Consider the following 13,412-nt stretch of genomic DNA (forward strand, 5'->3'; position numbering starts at 1 on the left):
TGTGATTGGACACAGCTGATCACATGGTAAAAGGCCACTTTGATTGGCCTTTTACAATGTCATGTGATCAGCTGTGTCCAAAGGACATAGCGCTCACAGACAGCGCCATATGACTCCCTCCCAGAACTGGACAACGCCGCTGTAGCCGTCAGTCAGCTATAGAGTGGTAGTAAAGTGGTTAATTGACATCATTGTTTAGGAGCAAGGGGTAGAACAATCAGATAAACATTGACATCCATTGCTTGGAGTACAACAGGTGCAGAACAGCATTTTATGGCCCAGTCAGTACATGTCACATTTATGCAATACGAAGGAGGACAATATGTGCGGCTGATGTCATCATAATGAGGTAACTGATGGATCTAATAGAAGGCTGACACTAATATATAACTAAGTATAATCATTCTGGTATAGTTTGCAACATCTGGCTGAATTATGTTTACTTGCTATGCTTAGGATTCTATAACCATGACATTAATAAACATGATGTAAACATTCCATGTAAACACAGTGAGAATTGTTCATTCTTATCATGCATGAGAATGGGAATTCTAAAGTAATCATTTCATTACCCATGTCAGTATTCTGGGTATGTATAGGTTGCCTTTGCTGACCTCATCATCTGAAAATGCAAGTTGCCTGGATGTCATGTTTATCCAATGGCTTCAATGCTTTCTGAGTTTCTGACCAATGAAAAGAAGTATGCAGTCCAGAATTACTGAATTTGCTCAGGGAAGTGACTTAGAAGACACTTTAGCCAGACTCCGCAAACTAGAATTTTCAAAATAATATTCTCACCACGTAATAAAATTTAGGTTTAAAGCTGGACTGCAGGATATAGAAAAAATCTAGTCCTGTGGTGGGACCCACCACTTAGCCTAGGGATGCAGGGATATAATGTAATACATTACTCCTAGCTCTGGCATGTTTCCTCCATCCATGCAACCGGTCCAGCACTGCTGCCCCTCTAACGTACTCTCAGCCATGGTCACATACTTGCCTCCTCCACATACAATGCAGGGTTCATAGCCCTGCACTGTATGCAATGACACCGAGGGGCTGCCTGCAACCTGGAGTTTTAGACAGAAATAGTGTAACAGGGTAATAGGGTAACAGCACAGGGTAACAGGTAATATGATGGCAATGCTGTTCATAATGCAGTGAACCTACTGCAGTATTAAGTGGTTGTGAAGGCTCAAGGTTTTTACCTTCATGCATTCTATGCATGAAGGTAAAAAACCTCTGTGCAGCTTTCCTCCTAGCCCCCCCCCCCTTCCGCCAATGCTTACCTGAACCCCATCGCGATCCAGCAATGTGTGCGAGAACCACAGCCTGAGCACTTTCCCTCCTCATTGGCTGAGACAGCATTGGGAGCCATTGGCTCCTGCTGCTGTCAATCACAGCCAGTGAGCCAATGAGGAGAGAGAGGGGGTAGGGCTGAGCCATGCTCTGTGTGAATGGACATGCAGAGCAGCAGCTCAGGAGCATGCCTGTTTGGGTTCCCCCATAGCAAGCGCTTTGCTTTGGGGACACTCGGCAGGAGGGAGGGGCTAGGAGCGCCAACAGGGGGACCCAAGAAGAGAAAGATCAGGGCTGCTCTGTGCAAAACCAATGCACAGAGCAGGTAAGTATAACATGTTTGTTCTTTTTTTAATGCCTTTAATAACACTTTAGCATAATGGAAACAGATATGTATTGTAGAAGGTTTTAAGACCCAAACCTTTCACATGAATTTCCCGTAAAAATATTTGTTTATCTGTTGTCTTAGGAACATTTCAGATGTAAAGAGCAGCTATGTGTTTTTGAGTAATTTTCTCAATTGAAGTAGACTTTTCTATAAGTTCAGATAATTTTAAAGTTATTGTAGACACATGGGGAGAACATGATGCAAATAAGCAACATGCATTTCAACCTATTATTGAAGCAGAAATCTGGGCTTAACAAATATGGTCTAAATAAAAGAGGCATGTGTAATATTACTTGAATCTTGGTCTCCTTGGTGTATTTCATCCAGATTTGTGCAATAAACAGCATGAAGCAATGCCTGTACTTTGTCTGTGGCCAGGAGTGTACTGTAGTAAAGACAGGTCACTGCTACTCCCTCTTCATGTCCAGGGTGACTGGTCTTATGTCTGCCCCTTCCTGTAGTTTTCTGCAGGCAGCCTGTAGTGGGTAGAGCTGCTGGGTCCCTCCCACAGCCCTGCTTTCTGCACAGACTATATGCAGCACAATGATGATGTCACCACCATTTTTACAAGGTAAAACTGGGTTTACAAAGGTATTTAGAGCACACAAAGTTGATTGATATTTTTGGGGCTATTGAGAAATATCTTCCATTTTTTTTTGTGCCTGAAGTTCACTTTTAAACTGTTATGTTATCTTGAAAGTTTCGTCAACTTGTAATTATTATTATTACAAGCACTTATATAGCGCTGTCAATTTACGCAACACTTTACATATATATATTGTACATTCACATCAGTCCCTAACCTTCAAGGGGCGTACAATCTAAGGTCCCTAACTCACATTCATACATACACATACTAGGGCCAATTTAGACAGGAGCCAATTCATCTACCAGCGTGTCTTCGGAGTGTGGGAGGAAACTGGAGTCCCCAGTGGAAGCCCACACCGGCACAGGGAGAGCATGCAAACTCCAGGCAGGTGGTGCCGTGGTTTGGAATCGAACCAATGATGCTAGTACTGCCAGGCGGAAGTGCTAACCAGTTAGCCACTGTGCTGCCCACTGTTCAAATTAAAGAGGAACTGCAGGCAAACAAATAAATAGCTAAAATACTTATATTTTTACCTGTTACAAATAATTATATTTTATTTTATTTTTTATCCATTAAAGATTTGAAATTCTGCCAGTCTTGGACGTCCACACATTTCTGCCACACTGTACACGCAGACAAGTGACATATCTGCTTTGCAGCGTCCTGTGTCACTGTCTGCCTGGTGAACTATGATTAAAAGTGTGGCAGATGCGTGCAGAACACAAGACTGGCTGCACAGAATTATAAAGCCGCAGCAAAGTGAGCTGGAAGTGGGAGCGGATACCTTTCAAAACCAGGTACCCGCTCCCCCCAAAAGGTGGCAAATATGGCAGTGGAGGGGCGAAGGAGGCAAACAAGCGGAACTTCCACTTTTGGCTGGAACTCCGCTTTAAGTACACTTCAAATACAGTCATTAACTTAGGTGTTTATCCTTAGTGAAAAAAGAGAAGAAATGAAAAGAAAAATGTCAGCCATAGAAACAAATCACACATTAAATTTCTAATCTGCACTAGAAATAATACAAATGAAATCAGACTGATTACATTGAGAAACACATTTAATTTCCATGTATATGGACATTCTAAATGACTTGTAGCCGGTAGCTACGTTTAAAATATATGCCAAATCTTAAAGCAAGCTATGTGCATTACACCACGATCATGGTTTAGAACAGTTCTTCCATACAAAGTATGTAAAACTACATAGTTAGAATGTTTCACTTATGTGTAATTCCTTTAGTTCCTGGGACTTGGAAAGTCACGAAGTGAAAGCATACCAGAGAAAACTATGAGCTTAACTGCCACTGACATTTTCTAACTATCTGTCCAGTTACTTTTTCTTACAGTAAATACAGTTGATTGTCTGCTATTGGTTGCTGCCAGTAAATGACTCATTTCTGGGAAAATAATAAGAAAAAAAATTAACAGCCACATGTGTGCATGATAAAGTGACACTGGGCTGGCAAAGGTGGCATTGTATGAAAGTGTTACCAGACCATCTAATCTGATGATGACATAAACATAGGTGCTAAAAATATTTGGAGCACTTTTAATTGCTTGCCTTTTTTTTATACTCATAGACTTCTCTTGTGTGAGAACAAAAGTCAGTAATGTTAAATTAACATTAATCCAATTTCTTTTTTTATGCCTGAGGCAATATGATCCTATCTAAAACCATGGATGTTGCTGATTTATCCAGCAATGCCAGTTGGTAAAAGATTCCTAAAATTCCACCCTCTTGGAGTGCTTGTCCAGTGGAGGTATCTGCATACCACTTATCCCATCCCTGCAGGCTTTACTATTAGGAATCAAAACTAGTGACAAGAACGCCCCATTCCACACAGTGAACATCCCAACACCATACCACTGATTTCCTAGGCAGCTGCCCCATTAAGTACACCGTGACACCACAAACATGAATGAAAACAATAACAGTGGGCACTCACCCTTACCATAACAAGTAAATATATGAAGAAATACAATAATGATCATAAAGTTCCAGTAATATTTGATATAATAGTCCCCATCTAACCAATGTCTTGTGTGTAAACTCAGAAATAGAATACCAAATCTCACGTCGGCTCACATCATTTCACACCCCCCCTCTCGTTATGACTCTCTCGTCCAAGACTAGCGGCGGTCTGGGGAAAGGTTCACTTTGGTGAGTCGTACATGGTGGTGCCCCTCTTGGCACCAGATGCATGCGAGTGCATATACTGCATATGTTTTATTGTGTTTCTTAAATAAACATATTGCACTATATACATTTCCTTTCTGGCTTCTCTGTGAGAGCGATTAGTAGTACTGGAAGAGGCTTATCAATGAATGCTTGTGAGAAAACTTTTGTGAAGATTCTGCATGAGAAGTAAACGTCTAATTGGGGCTGATTAGAGGATCTATTTTTCAAGGCGCACTGACCACTTGGTGGTTGAGGATATCTAGTGAGTGCACAATTCAGCTAAGCAGGTTGGTGGAACACTGCTGAAATATTAAGACGATTTGGTCACTCCATTTCTGAATTTACACGCAAGAAATTTGGTGGATGGAGACTTTTCTATTAAATATTATTGGAACTGTATGCTCACTATTGTATTTATTCATTTATTTACTTGTTATGGTAAGGGTGAGCGCCCACTGTTTCTGTTTTCATTAATTTGTTATTAGGAATATTGGCAACGTAGTAACAGGGAGAGTATAAAAGGACCTGTAACTATATGATGCTGGTCAGAGGATCCAACCGTTAAATGAACATTCGTGCAAAATCATTGATGCTTGTATTAGTCATCTGTGCATTTTATTGCAGTGTGCACACAACCCTGGTATTTAATTTTTCTAAGGAAACAGAGGTCAAGTGAGGCCGGTAGAGCAGGGTTTCTCAACCAGGGTTCCTCCAGAGGTTGCTAGGGGTTTCTTGAGTTATTATTGCCTCTCATATAAGTTCCCACGGACACCATTGCTATTTTAGCTATTTGTAATTAATTTGTCCTAATGACCACAAGTGTAAGCAGCATTCTTCCCACTGGCCATCACACTAACGTATCATGAGTTATAGATATAGTAATGTTTGAGTGGGATTCCCTTAGACCATAAAGTTTTTTCAAGTGTTCCTCTGTGTTGGAACAGGCTGGTTGTAGTAGACTAACTAATTATTCACCCTAGGATCAGCTGAACAGGAAATATATGAAAAGCTCTGTGAGTGCTCATAGGATACACGATCATCTACTGGTTTGATAATACCTCAAAAAACTACACTCCCTTGGCCTCAGAGATTCTGCTCTCTCCTGGATCTCGTCCTACCTATCACAAAACTCCTTGAGTGTTACCTATAACGCTACCACCTCCCCCTCACCCCCCCTCTCTGTTGGGGTCCCTCAAGGCTCTGTCCTCGGGCCCCTTCTCTTCTCCATCTACACCTCCTCCCTTGACCAACTCATACACTCTCACGGCTTCAACTACCACCTCTATGCCGACGACACGAAAATCTATCTCTCGACCCCTCGCCTTACCCCCTCAGTCTCCGCTCGAATCACAAGCCTACTAAGTGACATATCAGACTGGATGTCCCTCCACTTCCTTAAACTGAACCTCTCCAATACCGAGCTCCCAGTCTTCCCCCCAGCCCGCACACCACCCTCCATTGACTTCTCCATCACGTCCAACAATGCCACTATCAAGCCCGCCCCGCAGGCCAGAGTACTTGGTGTCATTCTTGACTCCAATCTATCCTTCCAGCCCCAAGTCCAATCACTAACAAACTCATGCAGATTCCACCTCCGCAACATCGCCAAAATCCGCACGTTCCTAACCCCAGAAACCACTAAGCAGCTCATCCACTCCCTCATCATATCACGACTCGATTACTGCAACTCCCTCCTCACTGGCATGCCTCGCCACTGGCTATCCCCGCTTAAGTCGATCCTGAATACGGCAGCCAGACTCATCCACCTTACCAACCACTCCGTTTCCGCCATCCCCCTCTGCCAATCCCTCCACTGGCTTCCGATTGCCCAACGGATCAAATTCAAAATCCTAACACTGACGTACAAAGCTGTCCATCATACTGCCCCAAACTACATCACCGACCTAATATCCAAGTACCACCCTACACGCACTCTCCACTCCTCACAAGTCCTACTTCTCTCTAGTTCCCTAGTCTCCTCCTTCCATGCCCGCCTGCAGGACTTCTCCAGGGCGTCACCCATACTCTGGAACTCCCTACCCCAATCCATCAGACTATTTCCTAGTCTCCTCTCCTTTAGGTGCACCCTGAAAACACACCTCTTCAGGGAAGCCTACCTCACCCCCTGCTAATTCCTGACCTCCTCCACTCTTCCTACCACTCCATCCCCCACAGCTATTTCCTCCTGTACCACTATCCCCTCCCTCCTAGATTGTAAGCTCCAAGGAGCAGGGCCCTCGAACCCCTTGTGTATCGCATTGTATTGTTATTTTACTGTCGCATGCTCTGTCTCCCATTGTAATGTACAGCGCTGAGCGAACTGTTGGCACTTTATAAATACTGTATAATAATAATAATAATAATCAGTCACATCATGCAATGGTCACCTAAGGTCTACTGTATGTACACCGTCATGGGTTTGTGTGTTGAAGAAATTTTGGGTTTTCTTTCCTCTGGTATTTATGAACTTCCTACAGTAACACATACAGTCCCATGGTGGGACAGGAAGAAAGAGATAGCAAATGTGCATGCTTAGATGTCTATGTGTGTTTACACAAAGTCCTCAAGGGGTTATTTTGGGGATATACCTAAGGCAACAGGCAGCTCCTGCCCATATGCTCCTCAGATCTTTTTCAGAGGGATGCCTAAAAAGTGTGTTTTGGTGAGCAATTGTTTTATGGCTATTTATGCATACCTCAGTGGTAACTGACATTTCTTTACAGACTTCAAATAGTTTGAAGTTTGGTATCTGTGGGAGTCAGCTTTCTCATATGTAGGCATTTAAAATAAAATTAACTTTTGTTTAAATTTGAAGTTGCTATCTAACAATTAGCTGTGAATGTTTGTGTGTGCATGGTGCCGAGCAGATAAGCCATGAGGAGACATGACAGGTGTGGGTGACATTGAGCAGGGCTCTCATCACTGATACAACTGATATGCTGTGTGGGGGTAAATGGTCATGACAAGGGGATGATAGTTGATATACCCTCAGTATATAATCCCTTGTACATGTCTTCTAATTTATTTGAGGTTTCAAAATAAAACCTCCAAACCAGCTACTCATAATACTTATACACTGGGATGGTTGTGCTTAGCATCAAAGTACATCTAAAGCCCAAACTTTTCATATTGGCTCGAGTAATGAAGGGTTATAACTGCTGTAATGTTTTTGATATCTGTGTCTCATTAGGGAGATTTCCCTTCTTTCTGTCCTGTAGACTCAACAGATTCAACTAAAGTGAGAGGATATCTTTCCAGTGTAAGGAAAGTCCTCTATTAAACAGTTCTCTCTGGAATCAGAAGATTTCCCCTCGATTCCTGTTCTGATGGCAATTCATCATCTTAAATTTACCCTCACTTTTGTTTCCGGAAACACTGGTGATCAGGACAATTATAAAGGATGAATCTCCCGGCGACACAGACAGCAATAAAAACCTGACAGCTGTTCAACCCCCTCACTTCTCTAAAAAAATGGAGAGTTTGACTTTAGTTATACTTTAACCCTTCGCAAAATAAAAAAAATGAACTCAGGTTAACTGCCAGGGTGGAATGCTTGTTCTTAATGTATAGGCTTTCATTCAGGTGACATGATGCATGATGCTTCCACTTGGGTTTCCCCATTATTGGTAGCCATCAGCATGTTCTTCCCATAATAGCAGCATCGCTATAGCTAGTAGCTATAATTTGGGCCTAAAATACTAAAATAATTATTGCATAGGCCCACAACATAGCCAAGAATGCAATAGATTATGCAAAAACATCTAACAAAAAAATTAGATCCCCATCACTCTCTGATCACAGGATACCTAGGCAGCTTACAGCCTTTAAAATGCATTATTCTTTCATCACCTAATTTGTCTCATTTGCTTCATAGGAAACAATCTTTCATAAAACTATGCTTCCCCTGAATCGACTTCCCCAATATTGTTTAGTGTCACTTTAAATTACACCAATTCTTAGTAGTCATCATGCTTAAAGAATAAAATAAAATCAGAAATAGTGTCGTGCTCCACTACCAATTGCAAAAATGTGAATGAATATTAAAGAAATAATAGTCCAGCATTGAAAGAATACATATCAATATCTCTGCAATTATATTACTGCTGCAAACGTGTCCTTATTAAGTCCGTGACCTTGACACTTCTTCTACTGCTGTGATACAAAATAATACCCGTGCAGTCCACCATTCATAAAAAATATTATGCACCTTCACCGGTTCTGCTCTCACCTGGTGTATATGACCAGACCGTTAAGCAAAGTCATAAAAGGCTTGTGTCCCTTTAATTGGACTTAGTGCTAAATGGATGGGATTATCCCTCTTTCCCTGGGATGGATGGATGGACGGAGTGTGCCGTCTTTCCAGCAGGGGGTCTCTTTGCTTCCTTAAGGATTTTCCTGGAGCCAGACGGATGGGCAGGAATAGCCCTCTTCCCACTAGGGGGTCTCCTTGCTTCCTTAGGGATTTTTCTCCATAGGTGTAATGGCCATGGACTATAATAAAGAATATAGTGCCTTATCCTCTTTAAAACATAACTTATTAAATATAATGGCGCAGTCACATGCGTTACAAGTTAAAAACGCATTAAAATGTTGAGATTTGATCCACAGTAAAGTTTTCCAATATTGATGAATACTTACTGTATGTTGCTTTAAGTGTCGTGACATCAGAGCCCCTCCCCTACACGTTACGCCACCGGGTCACATGGCTTCATCAGGGAGAATTCACACTTTAGTATCCATCATGCTTAAAGAACTGACAGATTCAGGGGACCAATAGAAACAAATATTAAATGTCCTGATTAACTTTTTATTATCATTACATTAGATTACACTAGATCAGCGGTTCTCAACCTGGGGGTCGCGACCCCTTTGGGGGTCGAACGACCATTTCCCAGGGGTCGCCTAAGACCATCGGAAAACACATATTTCCGATGGTCTTAGGAACCGAGACACCGCTCCTCCGTCTCAGGCGATGTGTGGGCGGGATGATACGCTGCTCCTGTCACCTGGCCACACCTCCGGGATCGCTCAGCAGCTCCGCCTCCTCGCCGCTGATTGGCCACCGGAACTGTAGCTCAGGAGAGGCACCCAGGCGGCCAATCACCGGCGAGGAGGTGGAGCTTGGAGAGGAGGAGCCGAGCGGCAGCGCGCGGAGATCTAAGAAGATCGAGGGAGCTGCCGGAGCGAGTGAAGAGGAGAGCGGCCAGAGAAGGAAGACAGCTGACAGGTAAGTGAGAGAGCGAGCCCAGGCTGGAGCAGGGGTCAGCAAGGTAAGTATCATTGGTGTCAGTGGGAGGAATAGTGCCCCATCATTTGTGTCACTAATACCAACGATGGGGCACTATTCCTCCCCCCACTGACACCAACGATGGGGCACTATTCCTCCCCCCACTGACACCAACGATGGGGCACTATTCCTCCCCCCACTGACACCAACGATGGGGCACTATTCCTCCCCCCACTGACACCAACGATGGGGCACTATTCCTCCCCCCACTGACACCAACGATGGGGCACTATTCCTCCCCCCACTGACACCAACGATGGGGCACTATTTCCCCCCCCCCTGACCCCAATGATGGGGCACTATTCTCCCCTCCACCACACTGACATCAATGATGGGGCACTATTCCTCCCACTGACACCAACGATGGGGCACTATTCCTCCCCCCACTGACACCAACGATGGGACACTATTTCCCCCCCCCCGACCCCAATGATGGGGCACTATTCTCCCCTCCACCACACTGACATCAATGATGGGGCACTATTCCTCCCACTGACACCAATGATGGGGCACTATTCCTCCCACTGACACCAATGATGTGGCACTATTCCTCCCACTGACACCAGTGATGGGGCACTACTCCCACTGACACCAGTGATGGGGCACTACTCCCCCCACTGACACCAGTGATGGGGCACTATTCCTCCCACTGATACCAACGATGGGGCACTATTCCTCCCACTGATACCAATGATGGGGCACTATTCCTCCCACTGATACCAATGATGGGGCACTATTCCTCCCACTGATACCAACGATGGGGCACTATTCCTCCCACTGACACCAACGATGGGGCACTATTCCTCCCACTGACACCAACGATGGGGCACTATTCCTCCCACTGACACCAACGATGGGGCACTATTCCTCCCACTGACACCAGTGATGGGGCACTATTCCTCCCACTGACACCAGTGATGGGGCACTATTCCTCCCACTGACACCAGTGATGGGGCACTATTCCTCCCACTGACACCAGTGATGGGGCACTATTCCTCCCACTGACACCAGTGATGGGGCACTATTCCTCCCACTGACACCAGTGATGGGGCACTATTCCTTCCACTGACACCAGTGATGGGGCACTATTCCTCCCACTGACACCAGTGATGGGGCACTATTCCTCCCTCTGACACCAGTGATGGGGCACTATTCATCCCACTGACATCAGTGATGGGGCACTATTCCTCCCACTGATACCAACGATGGGGCACTATGCATCCCACTGACATCAGTGATGGGGCACTATTCCTCCCACTGACACCAGTGATGGGGCACTATTCCTCCCACTGACACCAGTGATGGGGCACTATTCATCCCACTGACATCAGTGATGGGGCACTATTCCTCCCACTAATACCAACGATGGGGCACTATTCCTCCCACTGACATCAGTGATGGGGCACTATTCCTCCCACTGATACCAATGATGGGGCACTACTCCTCCCACTGCAAAATTACAGTTATGAAGTAGCAACGAAAATAATTTTATGGTTGGGGGTCACCACAACATGAGGAACTGTATTAAGGGGTCGCGGCATTAGAAAGGTTGAGAACCACTGCACTAGATAATGTCAATAGCTGTGTAGTTTTGTTTTTTTGCTACTATGTACTAAAAGGCACAATAAGGTTTATAAATGGACTGCGTTTTCTCAACTGTATAAAATGTTATGTATCCATTTACAAAAACTATACCCCTGGCATTTATATCGACAACTGTATATTTATACACAACGCACCAACTGAAAAGTTTATTTATACTCGTTAAACATACTGTATACAAAGAATGCATTCCATTCCAACTTAAAAGACAGATGGCAATATGTTATATATATAGAAATTGTTGAAAGAACATGCATAGAAAGGCTTGATATTTGCGATATATAGAAGTCAAACTGTCAAGCAGTAAAAATATCAGCAGATAAATAGAAACACATGGTCCTTTAAATGGAAGTGCTCTGTATTCCAAAATTATATGCTTACCACAAAATAAAAACAGCTTTCTTGGTACATGATTTAAGTGGACCAAGACTTTATTTTTTCTTATATTTTCTATTTTTTCTATTTTATTTTCTGCTAACATTTTTTAAAGATATTATAAATGCTTACTGTACATGGGCTTCATAAATAGGAGCATGACCAGGGGTGGACTGACCATTTGGAAACTGGGGTCAGTAGGGGGCCCCATGAGATGCCCCTGGTACCTTTTTCATAGGCTTTTTTGAGTTTGGACAAGGACACAGAGGCCCCATGATCCCCTATTGCCGGGGGCCCCATGAGTTGTCTGTCCGCCCCTGGGAGCATCTTATTTAGAAATGCAGCCACCACAAAAAAGGACTGCAATATATCATCATTTTCTTCTTAGGTATAGATAGACTTTGATGTAACCATGTGACCGCTATCACGGAAGTCCAGTGTGGGGAAGCGTGTGGTGAGACTGTCACTCACCGCTGAAGCACTATTACATTACCTGGAGTGTGCACATGTTTTGCTTATTGTTTGTTTACTCAATGTGAGTGCATTTTTAGGGGTTTTTTTAAAATAAAAAAATGTGTTTTAAACAGAATCACACTATATTGAGATTGAGTATTGGTGGTGTGGAGTCCAGAAGGAGTGTGGTCAATGGTTTTTACCTACTGGATGGTGATCTTAGTTCCTGGTATTGAGGGGGAGGTTTTCCACTGTTGGTCCTTCAACAATACCTATTACTAAGGAGGATTTATTTTCCACTGCTGGTTACTCACCAGTATCTGATGAGTAAAATAAAACAAAAATAAAGTGAGCACTTTCAGCATCAGCAGCTATGCACTACACGCAGCCAAATAAAACCTCAGTCAGATTGAGAAATAAAGTGCAGCTCTATAAATAGATAATTAATAATAGTAAATAGTAATATTGTCCATATAAATATTTATATGGACAATATTACTATTTACTATTATTAATTATCTATTTATAGCACTGCACTTTATTTCTCAGTATCTGATGAGTGTTCATTTTGATAGGGTGGTAATCACTATAGGATCACAAAGGTGTTCATTTTGATAGGATGTACTGGATTTTTCAAAGAATTATTATACGGATCAGGCGAACTGGACTGTATTTATATTCCCACTGACACACCATGATGGAAGTCTCGTCTTTTCTTTATTCTCCATCCAGTTATTTGTTTATTTATCTAGTGATTTATATATTCATTTATGGTTATTTGATTTATGTTTTTTAATACTGAGCGCTGTTTATGAGGATGGTCAAATTCACTCATACAACTGTATATACAACATTATTTAAAACAGCTGCTTTGTTATATTTTCCAAATTTTATTTAGGTTTTATTTAGTATTCGCCTTCACTAAAGCTGTTATTTTTTTTTTTCAGCTTATTTATTCTTTAGCTATAGATAGACTTTATTAACCTGCATTAACAGTATATAAAGAAGAAGTAGATTAAATGCTAAAGACTTCTAGCTTCATACACTTATGAAACCTAGTTTGCACAATTAAAGATATTTCAAGTAATGCTTTTTGGGGAAAACATATTAGAAAACGTTTTTAAAAGTGGCATTCGGGTTTCCTAAAAAATGATATTTCTGGTACAAAATGGTGTGTTGAGGCTTGTTGGGTCTTTTGTATTACCCTACTTTGGTCTGTAAGACATGGATAATGGCTGATG

General features: G+C 42.8%; 1 protein-coding gene and 1 long non-coding RNA gene across 5 annotated transcripts in view; one reads left to right on the top strand and one right to left on the bottom strand.

Moving 5' to 3' along the window:
* LOC149462422 (uncharacterized) overlaps nucleotides 1–2,152 on the bottom strand; it is a 98,327-nt gene extending 96,175 nt beyond the window's left edge. The window contains exon 1 of the long non-coding RNA XR_016312657.1: nucleotides 1,981–2,152. This is a non-coding gene — a long non-coding RNA (uncharacterized LOC149462422). The remainder of the gene's footprint in view (nucleotides 1–1,980) is intronic.
* The window catches only part of FLNC (filamin C), an 82,915-nt gene that overhangs the window by 5,756 nt on the left and 63,747 nt on the right, over nucleotides 1–13,412 (top strand). The gene's annotated exons all lie outside the window — the stretch shown is intronic.

Source organism: Staurois parvus, unplaced genomic scaffold (genome assembly GCF_062004578.1).
Source record: "Staurois parvus isolate SC_StPar_1 unplaced genomic scaffold, SC_StPar_1.0 ptg000175l, whole genome shotgun sequence".
Classification (NCBI taxonomy): Eukaryota; Metazoa; Chordata; class Amphibia; order Anura; family Ranidae; genus Staurois; species Staurois parvus.